The 18658-nt window shown below is 43.7% G+C and overlaps 1 non-coding gene across 1 annotated transcript; it reads left to right on the top strand.

Annotated features, from left to right (window-relative positions):
* Positions 1-15487: 15487 nt before the first annotated feature.
* LOC133051344 (U6 spliceosomal RNA) lies at positions 15488-15595 on the top strand. The gene has a single exon (XR_009691843.1). It is a non-coding gene; the product is annotated as a U6 spliceosomal RNA (small nuclear RNA).
* The last annotated feature ends 3063 nt before the right edge of the window (positions 15596-18658 follow it).

The raw sequence follows: 18658 nt of genomic DNA on the forward strand, positions 1-18658 counted from the left end.
AGGCCTATAAGGCCTGGAGCTTCACAGCAGGAGTTAGCAAACTACGGCTCATGGGCCTGCTGTCTGGTTTTGTAAATAAAGTTTTATTGAAACACAGTCATATGCACTTTCTCACATACTGCCTATGGTTGCCTTCTCACTATAGGGGAAGTGTTGAGTAGTCGTAAGAGAGCTCCTGTGGACCCCAAAATTTAAAATATATACTACCTGGTCCTTATTTGTCAACTCCCAGTATCCTGAGGTTGACAGTGACAGTGATGGGACTTGGGTGATGATGGAGCTGGAGAGTGGAAGATGCCTGGGATCCTGAATCATCCCCTCCAAACCAGGGCATATACTGTTACATGAATGAGAAATGCATTTCTACTGTATCTGAGCCATTATATGCTTTGGAAATGTGTTTCAGCAGTTTATCTTACCTTATCTGAGGAAGGTTGATGGCAAAAATGGTCCCAAATCCTCACTCCTCCCTGGATCTCTTTTTTAAAATATAACTTTGCAGTACCTGCCCATTTTGGCTGGGGTTTTCTGTCCCATCCCCTGACTCTGGGTTCAGCCATGGAAATAATTATGGTCATTAGATATTAGCTAATATAGCACAAGCAAATGCTTGAAAAAGCACTTGCACATTTTCACCTTCTGCCTCATTCCTCTGACTCTGCCATAAGGATGAGCTCGGGCTAGCCTGCTAGAGGATGAAACACATGGAAAGAGCTGAGTTGGCATAGCTGTCTCAACCAAGATCAACAGAGCCACCCACCCAGCTTATTAACTCATAAGCAAAAATAAGGCTTTATTGCTACAGATCACCGAGATCATTGTGGTTGTTTGTTACATATCATTGTGGTAATGAAACTGAGCAAGACCCTGTAGGGTCTTCCCAGGTACAAAAGCCCCTCCGTGTCCCCCATTGTTTGTTTGTAGAAAAAAGGCTTTAGTCTCCTCAACCTTTGCCAAGTTCTAATCTGGACTTCGGGTTTCTAGACTATCAGATGCATGTGATAGTTGAAAGGTTTCCTGGGTGAGGGACAGAAGAGACTCCATTATTTCAAGAAGGCATGGTCTTCTCAAATCTTCAATGCTCTGTGCTGTGGGCAGATCTTTGTTTAAATTAGGGAACTGATTATAGTCACTCCCCCAAAGAGTTTACTTTCGCTGATTATTTTCTTCTTTTTCTCTGTAAGTGAACCTTATCCTTCTTTAAATTATAAAACTCTGCCTGCCCATCAAATAGCCTTAGGTTATAAAAACAAGGAAAATTCATAACTAAGGTATATAGCGTTTTAAAACCTAGCAGAAATAATGATAAAAAAAGATAAAGGCATCCAACCTATGAATTCAGCATAAAATTGCATTAAGAAATGATCTTCTCCTAGTATCCAGTCAAGGTGGCTTAGCAGACTGCAAAGATAATATCCCATGCTGCAAAGCATGGAATAAATAAATGGCCTTCCTCAAAACAACCATGTAATTTCTTTACAGGAAGCAGTACTGTTTTTACTTATCTACTTTTTAATTGTTTTAGCAATATTTACATTTGAGAGACAGGGAGTATATGGGAGTCAGGGAAGATGAAGAGATGTTTCTCACAGTTCACAGCTGGCCAGGAATGGCCACAGAGGCTTAAGAAGGTCAGGGCATACCTGGAGTTATCTGTCTTTGATTTTTCAAATGGGCCTGAAAGGTTGAAGTAAAGGATAGGGTAAGCACAGGCAGATGTCAGCAGGGACGCACAAGGACAGCCATGCATACCAGGCTGGTATCCAGCTTCAGGAAAGCGACCATTCACAAACAGTCCTGTTTTCACAAGTGCTAATGAGACCTTAGACACACCAGTTTCTGGACTTAACAGCAGTCCACAGTCTGCCCAGAAAAGCAAACACAGTTTAGCTGAGCAGAAAATGTGCTTGAGAAATCCACTTGTTTAATTTCAGTCTTTTTTTCTTATTATTTAATATGGAAAAATACATTTTATTTGGCCTCACTCTGAAAAAAAAAAAAAAAAACCACAGTTCCTTTTATGGGAGCAAAATAAATAAAGATTCCTCTCTCAACCAGCCGAGCAGATAAAGTGACTACTCGATAAGCAAAAATGATACCTCAAGTCCTTAAATAACCATTTCCAATACAAGCTCTGTTAGTTACTCTTGACTGCCTTTTTTTCTAAGCAACTCACTCTGCAGAAAATATTCCAAAAACATCAGAGTGATAAAACTCAGTCCTGAGAGACACGACAACTAGATAAGCGATTTGAGGAGAAAGACTAGGATTGTGCGTTTTCCACAATGGAAGTCCCAGAGTTGTCTTAGAGTTGAAGTTTCTGGAAAAATCCTTTTAGCATAGCTTTAACTTCTGCCATCAAAGCTACAGCTGGGGTGAATCTACCATTTGCAAGAGGCAAGCATTTCTAAACTTGCTGAACTTTTGTAGTCTTCAGACCAGATGCCTGTAAGGTGGTTGCTTCAAGGGAGTTTGGAAGCTGCCTACAAGGGCACTTTGCTGAGGCTGGCAGACGCTGCTAGTCCCGGCTGGCTGAACACCCAGATTATGTGCAGTGTGGAGACTGTAAGGTCAAATTCCTCCCTCCACCAGCAGGTTTGGCACCAGATAAATCCATTAATATTTCCCCTTGAAAGAAACAGGCTTGTCAAACACAGGGAGGACAGAGCTTCCACCAACCACATCCCATAACTGCTGTTGTAGACATTTTTAGCAAGAGACCAAATACCAGTATTTAGGATTCCCACAATGGACTCTGTATGTTAAAATATATACGCCAGATTCATTTTTCCATACAGACAACCCCTTCTGGGCTCTTGTCTACAATATTCTAATGAAAGATTACTAGTGTTTAAAATGAGAGCTTTATTAGATCCTGTTTCAGTTATACCCAATCAGAGCATTTTAGTTCCAATCCATTGTCCTTTTTACTTAGTCAAACAGATTGAATCTTAGATAGCAGCATTTGAACACCGAACAGTCAACCTCTTCCAAAGTCATCTTCTTTTCACCATAGATTCTTCTCTGATTATTCACTCCACACTTGGCAAAAGTTAGTCTGGGGAATCTGCTACGCCAGGCCTGGGGACATGACAGTGAACAAAACACTGTTCCCACCCCCAACAGATAGTACAGTCAAGTTGGGGAGACCCTATGCAAACTGCTTTTTCACATTCCAAAGAAAGTGGCTTTCTCCTTTCATCTTATGTGAAACTGAGTACCCTACTTCTCTTTCTTATTAAAATCTTTTGATTATGAAAGGCAAACATACTCACTAAAAATGTTGAAAAATATTAACATGTAGGAAAGAGAAAAGTAAAATCATACATAATCCTCTCAGAGATAACTGTTAAAACATTAGGGAGGCAATGTTCATAGCAGCATTATTCACAATAGCCAAGATATGGAAACAACCTAAATGACCATCAGAAGATGAATGGATAAAGAAAATGTATGCCCAAACACACACACACACAATAGAATACTACTCAGCTATAAAAAAAATTAAGTACTGCCATTTGCAGCAACATGGTAGACCTAGAAATTATCATACTAAGTGAAGTCAGAAAGAGAAAGACAAATACCATGTGATATCACTTATATGTGGAACCTAAAAATATAACACAAATGAACTTATCTACCAAACAAAAAGAGACTCACAGACATAGAGGACAGGCTTGTGTTTGCCAAGGGGGAAGGGTGGGGAGGGATGGATTGGGAGCTGGGGATTATCAGATACAAACTATTTTATATAGAATGGTTAAACAACAAGGTCCTACTGTATAGCATAGCAAACTATATTCAATATCCTGTGATAAGCCATAATGGAAAAGAATATGAGAAAGAATGTATACATATGTATAACAATCACTTTGCTATAGAGTAGAAATTCTCACAACACTGTAAATCAACTATACTTCAATCAAATTTTTAAAAATGTAAAACATCAGAGAGGAACATATTTCCAGGACTTTGTCAGTGCATGTGTGTGCGCCTGCGTGTTTCTGCAGTTATGTACACTATTTTGTTAGGTTTATGGATTTTTAAAAAAAGGTATGAGACAACAAGGAAGAGAGAGAGAAACAGAAAGAAGCAGAGACAGATTTTTATATTTTAATTTTATGTTGGCGTAAACTTGATTTACAGCACTGTGTTAGTTTTACGTATACAGTAAAGTGATTCAGTTATACATATACATGTATGAATTCTTTTTCAGATTCTTTCCCCATATGTTATAACAGAGTATCGAGTAATTTCCTGTGCTATACAGTAGGAATATTGATTATCTTGTTGATTATTTATTTTATATACAGTAATATGCATATGTTAATCCCAACTTCTTAGTTTATCTTCCTTCCCATCACTGCCCCCCTCCCCCACCTCATCCCCTTTGGTAACCATACATTTGTTTTCTAAGTTGAAACAATGACAGACTGATGCGAAGAAACAGGGGCAGAGAAAGGGGGAGAGACACAAGGAAAGAAAGGCAGTTTTCCTTTAAATAGTTTAGGTCTCCTTCCTCACCAGAAAGATTTTTTTAAATGCTTCCTGGTGATTGGCTCTTGGATCCCCCTTATCTCCGCCGTCTGAAGACAGAGTGCCAGGGAAGGTGCTCCAGGCCCAGCTTCTTGGCCAACGAGCTGCATAAATCAACTTACAAGCAGTGATTATAACTAGGGGAGGAAAGCCACATGCCTCTCTGGTCCCTCTGCACCACCCTCAGCCCCGTAACCTCATCTTCATCTTTGGATAACAGCAACTGGCCTTCCATCAGCCTCCCTGGAGGCCAGCCCTGGGGACTGGGAAGACGGGAGGGTGCTCAGCTTCTGATGGGAAGAAAGGGGGATAAGACCATTCCTCCCACCACCTACCTGTGCTCAGAACCACAGAGCTTTCCCAGAATGTCAGGGTCTGATGGCAGGCTAACATTTTTGAACTATAGGTATAAAATCTGATAGATCATTTCTGCTAAGTCCCCAAAAAAGAGCAAGAAGGTCTGAGCAATTCAGCAGCCTCCTGCCTCCAAAGTTCCCACTTAGCAGGGTATAGTCTGCATCTGCATTGTGGCCCCCTCGTTGGACTGGGCTCCTCTAAGCCCAGGAAGGCCTCCCACAGCCCAGGGCAGAGGAGGCTGGACAGCAGGAGAGGCATGTGGAGAGAACAGTTTTACCAAAAGACCTCATTAGAAGGCAACATTTTCATATTTACTCCGCACACAGTTGCACTAAAATTCACAGCTGCTGCTTAACATTTTTCTGACAAGAACATGTTAAAAATATATGCTGGGAGGGCAGGGTGCATAGCAGATAGCTTTTAATCATATTTAAATCAAATTTACCTAAACCTTGTAAATTTTAACTCTTCTTGTGCTACAGCTGACAAGCATCATCACATGATTCACAGATGCAGCTGTTTTATTTTTTAAAAGGGAAAGTCTTCTTTGGCATGAAAACAACACATGCTGGGAAGAGTAAGCCCAGCTTCTGCACATCACTCAAGCCTACAGACCAGTCTGAAGTGAAGGATGCAGCTTTGAGAAGCCATCCTCTTACCGGGATTTGTTTCCTTCGATTCTTTCACTGCTCACCTCCGACGCTGCTGTAACGAACAAGCAAAAAAGCAGAATCGTGACAGCCACCTGACACCTGCGGCCCTCAGTGGCCACCAGGAACACTGGGGTCCAGGCAGGACTTTTCACTCACTCAGCTCCTGGCCAGAGGAGAATGGGCCTTACCTGCCATTATTTGACCTGACCAAAGGCGAGACTAACCCTGAGGAAGTCCTGCTCCTGAGCTATAGAACTAGATGAGATGAATGATTAATAATTCACTGGAACCTGAAGCGGATGGTAAGTGTGAGGTCAGAGTGAATAAAAGAAAGAAACACTAAACAAAAAGGCCACGTTTCATTCATCAGAAAGCTCAGAGATGGGATGTTTTGTTCAACTGTTGAGAATCAGAGCCTCTGTTTCCACTCATGAGTTTTGGATGAAAAGAAACCAGGCTTGGATGCCAAAAATTTCCAGGGGATGCTTGCAGAGAAAAGGCCCTCTGGAGCCCGGTCACCCTGGTTCCTGCATGTGGCTTGAGAGGCCAGTTGATTCCGAGGAGCCTATCAACACATTCTTCCATCATATTAGTTCTATTACTAGGAAACCTCCTTGTGTTTTTCAAAACAGTTTACTATTACAGGTGTGATGACCCAACTAATGCCATTTGCTGATTCTCCTACCCATGTGTCCTTCATTCAACAAACACTTATGAAGGAACTCTCTGTGCCAAGCTCTGTACTAAAACCTGGAGCATCTCGGGACAGGCTTATGTTCTGTTGTTTTAAATGCCTGTGTGTGCTGGTGAGCTCCACGCAGTCATCTCCAGCCCACACTTCTCCCCAGAACTCAGAATTCACAGAGCCAAGACCACACTTAGCATCTCTCCTAGAAATCTCATGCCACCCAAGAGGCATCTGACTGGACCTTGTCCAGATCCAGGCTTCAAACCCATTCCTCTCACAGCCTTGTCCATCTCCACTGAGGCACCTCCATTCTTTCTGCCACCTGCATTTTTCTTGGAGTCATCCATGCTTTCAGCACTGACCAGTTAGAGTCTGTTTGGGAGCTAAAAACCAGAGCCGTGTTCTTGTTCTTATTTTCGCAGGGCCACGTGGCATGAGGGATCTTAGTTCCCAGACCAGGGATAGAACCCACGCCCCCTGCAGTGGAAACACAATCCTAACCACTGGACCACCAGGGAAGTCCCATCAGTTATTTTAACAGAATTTAATATAAATCACTGCTAACCAGGTACTGGGGAACTGAAAAGGCAGATGGTAGAAGAGGTCAGTGTAGGAAGCAGCACCCACCCTCAGCTGAGGGCACAGAGAGACGTGCTGGGTTCATCGGAACCCACAGTCTGTGAAGAGGGGCACAGAGAGCTGGGCCTCTGAGGCGGGAGCCACAGCCAGCAGATGCAGTGACCTCTGAGGGGCCCAGTGAAGTTGGCTCTGGGAGCGTGAGGAAAAGTGAGAAACTGGAACCAGCTGCCACCATGGTGTCATTGACGCGAATGGACTCCTCCCCTCCCGCCCCAGCCTTCTAGCGTCCTCTGGCACCCCCTGCCAGCAGAGCGTAGCATGGACCACGCTGGCAAAGCTGAAGGGCAGTCTGCAGGGAAACACCAACTTAAGAATCAGCACAGTCCACCTCTTTGGCTCCTTAGCCTCTATCACCTGAACACAAAACTTCTTTCTCTCATACCCTACCTCCAGCTCTCAGCTCTACCTGTCAAAAATCTCCATGACTTCATAGCGTCTCCTCACTGCACTCCCACTCTTGTGGTCTGAGCTCCGCTGGGTCTCACCTGGATCATCACAATAGCCTCCCAAGGGGATTCTTTCACTTTCTTCAGAGTCAATTCTCCACACAGAAGCCATCATGGTTGTATTAGTTAGCTAGGGCTGCTGAAACAAACTGCTACAAGCTTGGCGTGTTGAAACAATAGAAATTTATTGTCTCAACAGTTTGGAAGGCCAGAACTCTGAAATCAAGGTGTCAGTGGGGTCCCTTAATTCTGCAGACTCTTGAGGGAGAATGTGGATGCCACATACCTCTCTCCTAGATCCTGGTGGTTGCTGGCCATCCTCGGTATCCTTTGGTCTAATAGACGCATCACCCCAATCTCTGCTTCTTCTGTCTTCTCACTGCCTTCTCCATGTCTCTGGATGCTTCTGTGTCTAATCCTCCTCTTATTAGGACACCAGCACTGGATTTGGGGCCTGTCCTAAGTCCAGCCTGATATCATCTCAAGATCATTTACTACATTTACAAAGATTCTATTCTCTACTATGTTCTCACTCACTGATACAGGGGTTAAGACTTCAACCCATTACACTGACTGTATTAAAACAAATCAGATCTGGTCACCCCTCTGCTCAAATCCTCTAATGTTCCATCCTGCCCTGAGTAAGAACTCCACTCCTACACGACCTGGATGCTCCACTGCTCTATTTCCGCTCTGACTGCTCTCACCTTCTTCCCCCCATAGAAGCTCCTCTGTTCCTCAGACTTCAATAGTTCTCATCTGTAGAGATTTAATTTGTATTTTTAAAATAACTTGCATGCTCCTATTTACCTTAAACATGTGTAATACAGTTCTAATAGCTGTTCTTATGCCCCTTGCCTACCAATTCTAACATCTGTGTGAGTTCTAGTTGGATTCTGATTGATGTTTCTCCTTATTATGGTCATATTTTCCTGCTTATTTGCATACCTGGTGATTTTTTTAATTGGACGCCAGTCATTAGGCATTTTTCTTGTTGGCTTTTGGGAATTTTTGTGTTGTAAATATTTTTGGCCTCTTTCCTGGGATCAGTTAATTTACTAGAAATAGTTTGATTCTTTCTCACCTTGTTTTTAAGGGTTTTTGGTTGTTGTTGTTGTTTTTTTTTTTTTTTTTTGGTGGGAGCAGACCAGTCTTTAGTCTAAAACTAATTATTTCTTACTACTGAAGCAATATACTTCTGAGTATTCTACTCTATGTTTCAAGAATTGTGAAGGTTTCCAGTCTGAGAGGTGGGAAGCGGCATTATTCTTGGCCTTGTACAAACACTAGGTATTGTTCCTCACGCACATACATTGATCAGTGCTCTGTGAAATACTTACATGGGAGCCTCCACAGGTCTCTGGAATTCTCTCTCTCTCTGCACCTCTTTCTTCTCTAGTACTCTGTTTATGAACTCTGGCTATCTTTTCCTCAGACTCTCAGCTCAACATCCCAATTCAGGTAGTCCACCAGGTTACACGCATATTTCCTTCTTTACCCTATAGCCTATAAATGAAGTAAGTTAGGGAAATTGTAAGGTGTATTTCACTTGTTTCCCATTTCTTAGGAATCATTGTCCTTTGCTGCTTGACATTCAGTGTCTTTAAAATCACTGTTTCATATATTTGTCTCCTTTTTTTGTTGGTGATGTTGGTTGTATCAGTAAATATGCTCCCTGTTACTCCATCTTAGCCAAAAGTGGAAACTTCTGTCATCTCTTTAAGATTTTCAGCTGCTGTGATTTCTTTTCTCATTCTCAATAAATATTCACTTTCCTACTTTATTTTTTAATTGTCATTTTGTATTCTTTTTCTTAAAGAGGGCCCCATACTCAGGTTCTTGAGGTACACCGCCTGGGTTGGAATTCTGCCTCCACCACTGACTGCCATTGTGACCTTGACAAGCCTGTGTACTTAAGTTTCTTCATCTATAAAACTAGGATGATAAAAAGTTTCTTCATCTATAAGACCAGGATGTTAACAGGACCTGCTTCAGAGTGTTGAGTACTGCAAAAGTTATCACATACAACACTTAGAAAGAAACCTAGAACACAGAAGCCATTCTACACATGTTAGTTATTACACTTAATTTTAATATTATCAGTATATAGGTGGTGTTATAATTTATGGAATAGCTATAGAGAGTGTGATGGCTTAGGCTGGAATATAATATAATATTTGAGATCAGAGGAAGAGTAGGTCACAAAAGAAATAGCACAATGGCCAGAGTGTGGGATAATCAAAATAATACACTGTAGTGTCCTAGGAAAAAAGTAGGGCAAAGTTCAAAAAGAGGAAGAGGTGAATATAGTCTAAGCCACTAGAAATCAAGATAAGGACTTAAACGTGACCCCTGGTTTGGTGACATAGCAGTCATAACTAACGTTGTAAATGAGGATATGAATGGGACCTGCCATATATGGCGGGCTTCCGTGGTGGCTCAGGTGGTAAAGAATTCGCCCACAACACAGAAGACCTGGGTTCAATCCCTGGGTTTGCAAGATCCCCTTGGAGAAGGCAGTGGCTACCCACTCCAATATTTTGGCCTAGAGAATTCGATGGACAAGGAGCCTGGTAGGCTATAGTCCATGGGGTCTCAGAGAGTCAGACACGACTGAGCAACTTTCACTTTGCCATTTATGGTAACAATCAGCATTAAATGAGAATTTATCTAACACCTTAGCACAGTACTTAGCATATATTAAGCATTAAAAAAATGTAAGTTATTTAACACAACATTGTATAGCAACCACAACAAAAAATTAAAAAAATATATAAACTGATATAGAAAACCACATGCAAGATTTTTATATAGGAAACCAAAATGCAGAATTCTGCATGTTTATATACAGGTGACCCTTGAGCAACATGGATTTGATCTGTGAAATACTTTTTTTTAAGTTATTTTATTACTATAATTAGCAATATTATGTTTACTTTTTGCATCACTGGATCCAGGCCATGTCTCACTCTAGTTTATAAATGTTAGGGCAGTTTCAGATTCTGTTTCCACTCTCCTTTGTTCCTTATCACCCATACCTCAAAGTATGACACTAGGGTACTTTCTCTCTCTCTCTCTCTCTCTCTCTCTCTCTCTCTCTCACACACACACACACACACACACACACACACAGACTATCCTACAAAAAAGCCTTGCTTTTGTCCAAGGGCAGTCATTTCACCCTACCCTGATACTCCTCCCTATCTTATTAAAGTAGTGTAAACGTCATCAATGGTTAGCACTCTCTGGATTCAAAAGCCAAGGCCAATTCTGGTTCAATCCTGAGTCTCATGCCCACATCCTCTTGGAGCTAGAAAAGATACTTTGGGCCCCTCTGACTTTTTGTATGAGAAGTAGAGCTCATTCTCCATTAAGATTCCCTCCACATAAAGAGAATGGATTCTCAGCATCCAAAGACCAGTGACCACAGTGCCTATACCCAGCCAGTTCCAGGGGTCCAGAAAATACCCACCAAACCACAAAATTACATGGTTCTAGCAGATCAAACTGGAGAAGGCAATGGCACCCCACTCCAGTACTCTTGCCTGGAACATCCCATGGATGGAGGAGCCTGGTAGGCTGCAGTCCACAAGGTCGCTAAGAGTCGGACATGACTGAGCAACTTCACTTTCACTTTTCACTTTCATGCATTGAAGAAGGAAATGGCAACCCACTCCAGTGTTCTTGCCTGGAGAATCCTAGGGACGGCAGAGCCTGGTGGGCTGCCGTCTATGGGGTCGCACAGAGTCGGACACGACTGAAGCGACTTAGCAGCAGCAGCAGCAGCAGATCAAACATCTTGAATTACATTTCTAAACTTTTTTTTTAATTTGTGGAGGCAACACATCTGTTCAGTCCTTTGTTTGTAAGCTCTTACGGATTCCAAGTGAAAAAATTGGTCCTGTGGTTCTGATTCACTGCTGTATGCGTCACATTAGTGCCATTTGTAAAGGTCTGTGTGAAGTCCCAAATTACATCTTTCAAGATGAGAAGTATAACTTGTATCAAAAGGCAACTGATTTAAACCCTAAACACACCTGTGTTTAAAGATGCACCTGTGCTACCTGGGCTTCTCTGAATCTCGTACCACAACTCATTCAAGATGACTAAGTGCTTCAATACTTGAAAGTTTAATTATTTGATCAAAAAATTTTAGAATTTCAGTAATATGAGACAAAAATCTTAAGAAATATATTCCAATTTCCTAAACAAGATGTAGTTGTCACCAAATTGCAAGTCTGTGTGCCCAACACACAGTGAGGCCAAACAATACCAAAACATGAGTATGGGACAAAGAAAGATTTGTTGCAGGGCCATGCAAGGAGACAGGTAGCTTATGACTTGAAAAACCCTGAACACCCCAAAAGCTGTCAGGAAAGACCTTTCGTAGGAAAGGTGAGGGAGGGTCGTGCCATGGTTAGTTGTTGCAAACTTCTTGGTGTCAGGTCATGGTCAGGTCACGATCTTCCTGTAAATCTATATCAAATGAATGCTATTCTCTGTTCTGACAAGAAAGGGCAAGGTCCCAAGGCACAACTTTTCCCCTCTAAGTCCAGGTCCTGACTAAGAGGAGGCAGATCTCAATCGGCAGCTCCCTCAGGGCCAGAACCCCAGATACTGCCCAGCTGTCATCCCTGAGGCAGCCAGGCACCCAGGACCTAACTGGCCCTGAGACTCCTCAGGCCGCCCAAACAGTGGTGCAGGGTGGGTAGCAGGTCCCACAGACTGTGACCCAGGCAGATGGTCCAATATGTTGCAGAGACAGGGAGGGGGAAGAGGTTCACCGCTGACTCAACACCCGGACCTGGCCAGTGGGTGGCCCTGAGGAGGGTTCCTGAGCCCTGCAGGGCACAGCCCCCAGCCTGTTCCCTGGGCTCCTCAAGCTCACCTGCTGGCCGAAGGCCAGGTGAGCTGGAGGCGCCCAGGGAGAAGGCCAGGATCTGCCTCATAACTCATTCTCCACCTGACAACCACCACTCCCCCTACCATTGGCTGAATCCTGCACTAATGTCACTCACTGACAGTTGGGAGCTTGTGGGAGGGGCCCACTGCACTGCCAGCCAATGGCTGAGTGGGACCTGTTGCCTAATAATAGGGTGTAGCGTAATGGCACACAGCAATATCTCCGTGCTAAGGGCTGCACTCCCCGAGCTCTGTTACATAATGAACATAATTTTACCTTCTCTTAGAGATTTAGGGTCACTCATAAAAATATCAATAAATGTAAATCCATGGCTGATTCATGTCAATGTATGGCAAAAACCACTACAATATTGTAAAATAATTAGCCTCCAACTAATAAAATTAAATGAAAAAAAAAATCAATAAATGGTCCAGTCTAAAGTAGATTTAAGATTCTAAGGGTTCTTTAACTTTACACTAAATGGATCTAAATAGATAGTTTTTAATTATTTGGATTCTTATAGTAGTTTTTATGGCTCCTCTATTGTTGACACTCATTTCCTGTTATTATCATTTTACCTATCTATAGTAGTTTCTTCCACATTTAACTATCTGTTGCTTTTTGTATCTGACAGCTAAGACAACTTGTGAGAATTACTTTATAAAGTTCATGTAAATGGATTCAGAATGGGGACCTGGGAGATTTCACGTATGAGTAATCTAAACTTGCTCTGACCCACCTTTCTGAAAATAGGAATGGTATAAATAAATAAAATCAATGGAACATCTTGCGACATCGACTTTGGAACCTCAGATGTTTTGTTGGCTTGCTTTGTTCTTCCTATTTTGTGATTCTTGGCCACGTCCTATACTGGTGAGGGTGACCTGTGGTAGATTTCCATCATGGAGACTAGGCTCCAGGTATGCTTCCTTCTGTCTACTCCTGGGCATCAGCTTGGTTAGAAATATAACCAGTCACTTGGATAAGCAAATAATTGGAATATCTCCCAGAAAAGCTTGTCAGTTGTTATGACCAGAGTCAGAAAGACCAGACACAGTCAAAAGGTTATTTCACAATGATTTCCTCATTCCTTACAAAGAATTATAAAAGCATGTGGTCTTGCCCCAGCCTTAGGTTTCAACTGGAAGAAGAACCTTTGTCCTCCTAGGTTTGTCTTCAAGGGAGCTAATTTCCCACCGGGAACATGCAACTGTCACACACCACACTGCCATCCTGCAGAAATGTCTCCCAAGGGGGCTTCTTTCATGGCACTTCTCCCTGCTGCATACCATCCAGCCTCAGAATTTCTCTGTGCCCAGAGAAACCTGTACCCAACCCTTCAGTATCATCCTAGGGAGCATTTTCAATGGGTGAGTGAGTTTCCAATCATTTCATTCCTTAAACAGCAGAAATCTCAACTGTTCCCAGGAGTCTGTGCAATGGCTCAGAGAAGGGCCCTACTGCTTCCATCCCCGCCAGATATTCAGTCACAAGATAGCCGCTCATCCCTCAGCACCCTCCCCAGTCCATGGGGTATTCCCCAGGGAGGCAGGGACTCCTGTCCTGGGAACCTGCATCTCAAGTTCCCACTCTCTGCTCCCTAGATAGATTGGCACATGAGCTTCTTTCCAGGCTTTTCTCTCCGGGCAGCTTCTGGCTCACTTGACCTATTTTCCAAAAGCTCAAGACAGAGGTCATAGAAAGGCATTGAAACACTCTAGGTGCTGTGCTGTTTCCCAGTTACAAAACCTGACTGCAAAGCAAATTACCACCTTTTAGCAGCCCCACACCTCACAAACTTAATGGTTGATTCTAATTAATGATCAGCTTGTGTTTCTTTCCTTTCTCTGGAGTAAGGAAAAAAATTTCTTTCAGTAGATTCTGTATTTATAAATATCATTAGAGGTTAAACATTTTCTTAATGACAGGAAAAGTCAAGATTTCCTCTATTCACCCAACCAGGACAGAGCTACTCTCCTTTCATTATTAAGGAGTTTTCTCCCCTCTCCAACTCCAGCTCAGTGCCCTGGATCTCTAGGTATATGGTAGTTACTCAGGAACTATTCATTAAGAGAATGAATGAATGGATAGATGGAAAAGTGCCTTTGCATCATCATCCACCTGGATGCCTCCCCAGCTGGAGGGAGAACCTTCACACTGCTTCCTGGAAGCTCTTTTTCAGGGACCCAGTAATCAAACGGGCCCCTATTAAGCCTATTTAGAGATCATACAATAGAATTTAATAATGAAGACTATTATTTACTTCTTTGTTTTGCAGAGAGCTGAATGAAAACCTGACCTCCCTGGGCCCTGGTCGAATTTCTCCATGAATGGTTAGATGGTTTTATGTTTCCAGCACCTTGGCATCCACTTGGTCCTGGAACGGCTGTGCATAGCTGGCAGCCAAACAGGAGTTCAAACGACTCCTCCAGGGCTCTTCTTTGTTATGAGGCTGTTGGATTTGTGGTCTTTTTAGAAGCCTTGGCAGCTGCTAGCCTGCTCTAGAAGCCATCTTTCCTCAGACGGTCCAGGATGCCACGCCCAACTGTGAACTACACAAGACAAGATCCTGGGCTACTGACCCCAGAGTGGCGGAGGACAGGGGCTCAGTTTTACAAAACCAGGCCAAACTTCATTATTATGGCTCAGTGATTGTAACTTCCCTGATCTCCCAGCCCCTCCAGTCCATTTTTCCCTTTCCTGGTTCTGGAGGCAGTTTTTCCCTCTCCACAGATTCCCTAATTAACATTTCTTTCCTCTTTTTCTCTGCTCCAGTTCTATCCACAGCTTCCTACTCACAGCATTAAAAATCACAGATCTGATCCTGCTTCTGATACGGTGTACCCAAGAGGGCTTTGAGCCAAGAGAAGACGGGTTCATGGTCACGAGAAGCAGGAGGAGCATCCCTGCGATGAAAAGAGGCCACGCCTGTAACTCACAGAGAAGTCCCCTCACAATAGTTGCTGTTGGAATATTAATTACATAGTCTTAAAGTGACTCCCCGCACACTGCTTATTAGTGGCAAGAGAAAAAAGACCCAAAAAGCAGCCAGGATGAAGAAACTGTACAACACCTTGACCAGGTCCAAATTAATATCATCTGTGTGGGGCAGATCACATCATCATGCGGCTCCAAATACCTGGACAGGACTCACATCACTGGGCAGTAATTGGGCTGAGATCGCATAACCTCAATCTAACCAGCATGAGACACCTACTAGCATGCATACAATGAGAAACACGCTATCGAAACAAAATGGTGTGGGGTGCTCACTTTGGCAGCAAATACACTAAAACTGAAACGATATGAAAAAAGATCAACACTGCCCCTGCACAAAGATGACACACAGATACCTGAAGAAAAAAAAAATGTGCATGTGACAGGAAGGTAGGGATTGACATCATGAAAGCCAGATTAAAGGAGGTAAAAGGCAGGACAACAAAATCCAAGACCTGACGCTGCACTGGATCCTGTATTGGAAGGGGGAATGCTTGGAAAGACACTGATACGCACCTAACAAAATTGATATATGGAAGGGAAATTAGATAATGTACTTTGCCAAGTATTATTGTTATGTTGTAGAACACTGTCATTCTTAGGAAATTCACACTCAGGGGTAAAGGGCCATGAAGCTGGTAACTTATTTTCAAACTGTTCAGAAAAATATATATATAATTATTATAATAGATATAGAGATGTATATTATCTACATGTTATATATAATTTTTTTCTTAACCATTATATATGCATATATGTGTGTGTGTACATATACATGGGCTTCCCTTGTGGCTCAGCTGGTAAAGAATTCACCTACAATGCAGGAGCCCTGGGTTCGATCCCTGGGTTGGGAAGATTCCCTTGGAGAAAGGAAAGACTACTCACTCCAGTATTCTCGCCTGAAGAATTCCATAGACTGTATAGTCCATGGAGTCGCAGAGAGTCAGACATGACTGAGCGACTTTCACTTTCTCTCATATACATATATATATATGGATTGGGGAGAAACATGCAAATAATAAAGCAAGTGGAGTAAAATGATGACAATACAGGTGCTCTTGTATTATTTTTTTATTTTTGCATCTTTTTTTTGTAAGTTTTAAATTCCCAAATAAAAAGCTCAAAAATACAGCTGCTGTACTTCCGATTCTTAACACTCTTAGGGTCTGAACCTTCTGACCGAGAAAAAATAGGACATGAGGTAAGTCTGTGTGAAGCCATTTAGGCTTATAGAGGCTCCTGAGCTGGGAAGCATTTGCATTTACCTATAATTCTGAAGCAGGTGTTTGACGATGGCTACCACTTTGAAGGACAGGGGGCCACTGTGAGGAAAAGCATCAAAATCAACACAGGAAGACACAACCTCATCCCAAGGCCAATTCAGAAAGTAAACAATGCCCTGCTGTCCTGATCAACGAAAACACAGATTAATTTTAAACTCCATGTGGGGAGCCAGAAAGTAGAGATGAGCATAGCACGGACACTGTGTGGCCTGGGCACCCAGGGGGACTAGCAGCTGTGATTCCTGAAGTTCCTCTGCCCCGTGCCCCGCACCCCCCACCCCACCCCCCAGGCTGTTTTCTTCTCTGGAGAGGAAGAGTCCTCAAAGGCTTGCTACATGGTACAAGCGAGGCAGTACAGGCCAAATGCTAGGCATGTAGAAGCTCAAGTGTAGTTAGGGAGCAGCAGCCGTGAGGCAGGATTATCATAAGGACGGTTTCCTCCCCGACTCTGTAACGCTGTCAGCTGCGGTTACTAATACAAAGGCTCCACTGAGTCAGGGCACAGGGCCCGGGTGGGGGGGTCGCTGTGGTCCCAGAGACCTGGGTTCTGCAGGGTGGGAAGGGTCCCTCAGAGGGAGAAAGGTCATCAAGAGAGCTCCTAAACCACATGGCATTTGCTCCGAGGGGCTTCCAGGACTAAAGCCACGGTCTACTCAGGGCTTTGTCCGTTGTTTGATGAGGACATGACCCACACGTGCTTTATTTGATCAAAGTGCTGTGCGGGGTAGACGATTTTACGATCAAAGCCTAATCTCAGAGAAATTACCAATTCCTCCATTTAGGTCAAACTTTTTGGCCTCCAAAAATCCTTCAAAAGGTAAAAATTGCCTTTAAGGAATTGACTTCCCTCTAAGAAATCTGGAAGGTATGAAGAAAGCAGAGTCGGGGTGGGAGAGAGGGCAACACATCTGTTCTTGCATCCTGGTCATTACCCAGCCTGGCTCTGTCACCCACCTTTCTGGAGGTGACTGTTAGCCTCTCTGTTACCATCTCAGAGACATTTACCTGAGCCACACGTAGATTCTGATCTGGGCCCTAAATTCTTGGTGCCTGACCATTGTTTGCCTGTTGGGAGCTGATTCTGTCTGTGGCTAAAATTCTTTGCCCATTGCCTTCTGTCTAAATTCTGCTCTCAGCACGTGGGACCCTGGATAGTCCACTGTCGACACACAGCATCAAGGACAGGAAGCCCTTTCAGCCGGTCCTTAAACTTGATAAAGGAAAGTCCGCTCGCACAGCACCTCCAGCTCTTTCATGCCCCAGCCATCTACCGACACTGTACTGGGTGCCAGGTCCTGGATTCAGCACTACAGTGTGGATGTGAATGAGCCAGCATCCCTGCCCAGCAGAGCTTGGCATCCAGCCACTCAGGTGAACATGATGGCTGAGGCAGGGGAGCGCCATGGTTCCAACACCACTTTTTCTTAACCCCACTCCAGTGCAGAATCCGTCAGCAGTAGATTGAAGACACAGAATCCAGGCCCCAAACTCCAGACCTACCAAATCAGTCTCCAGGGTAAGGCCTTGAAACCAGCACTTTAATAATTGAATATTAGACACTCCAGTTCTGAAGGGTTGATGAAAGGCACAGGCCCACTGGGGATCTGTCTGTGCGGGGTTCCAAAAAGGAGCCCACAGGACTGAAGGAGGATCAATAAACTAGCACAGCCTCTGAAAGTTCTTTAAGAAACAGGCAGCCTGGAGATCTGGGAACATAGGAGAGGGTGAGGGGGATTTACCCCACCCTGGCACTGTGACTGTTAGGAGACCCCTGTGTGACCGAGGCCATCACACACAGGAATGGAGGGGCAGGAGCAGAAGTCAGTGGGCGATCTGGGGCCAGTGGTACCACCCTCCAGCATCAAGAGAGGAAGAAGCAGCCTAGGTCAGTGCTTTGTGTCTGGCACAACTGTATTGTGAGCTGGAGCCCTCTGAACACATCTGAAGGAAACTGCAAGGAGTGGGGAGTCAGGTGAGCTGTCTGCACCGGAGCTGCCAATGTCTCTGCGAGTTGTCTCCTCTCACAGAGAGGAATCTCTCTGGGCATTTCTGAAGTGTTAGGCACCAAAGCTGCTGCAGGCTTCCTGACCTGGAGTTTGATTGTAGCCTCTTCTCCCAAGGACTCCGTTACAGGGTCACATGCTGTGTGCTTCTAT

Source organism: Dama dama, chromosome 33, assembly GCF_033118175.1.
Source record: "Dama dama isolate Ldn47 chromosome 33, ASM3311817v1, whole genome shotgun sequence".
NCBI lineage: Eukaryota > Metazoa > Chordata > Mammalia > Artiodactyla > Cervidae > Dama > Dama dama.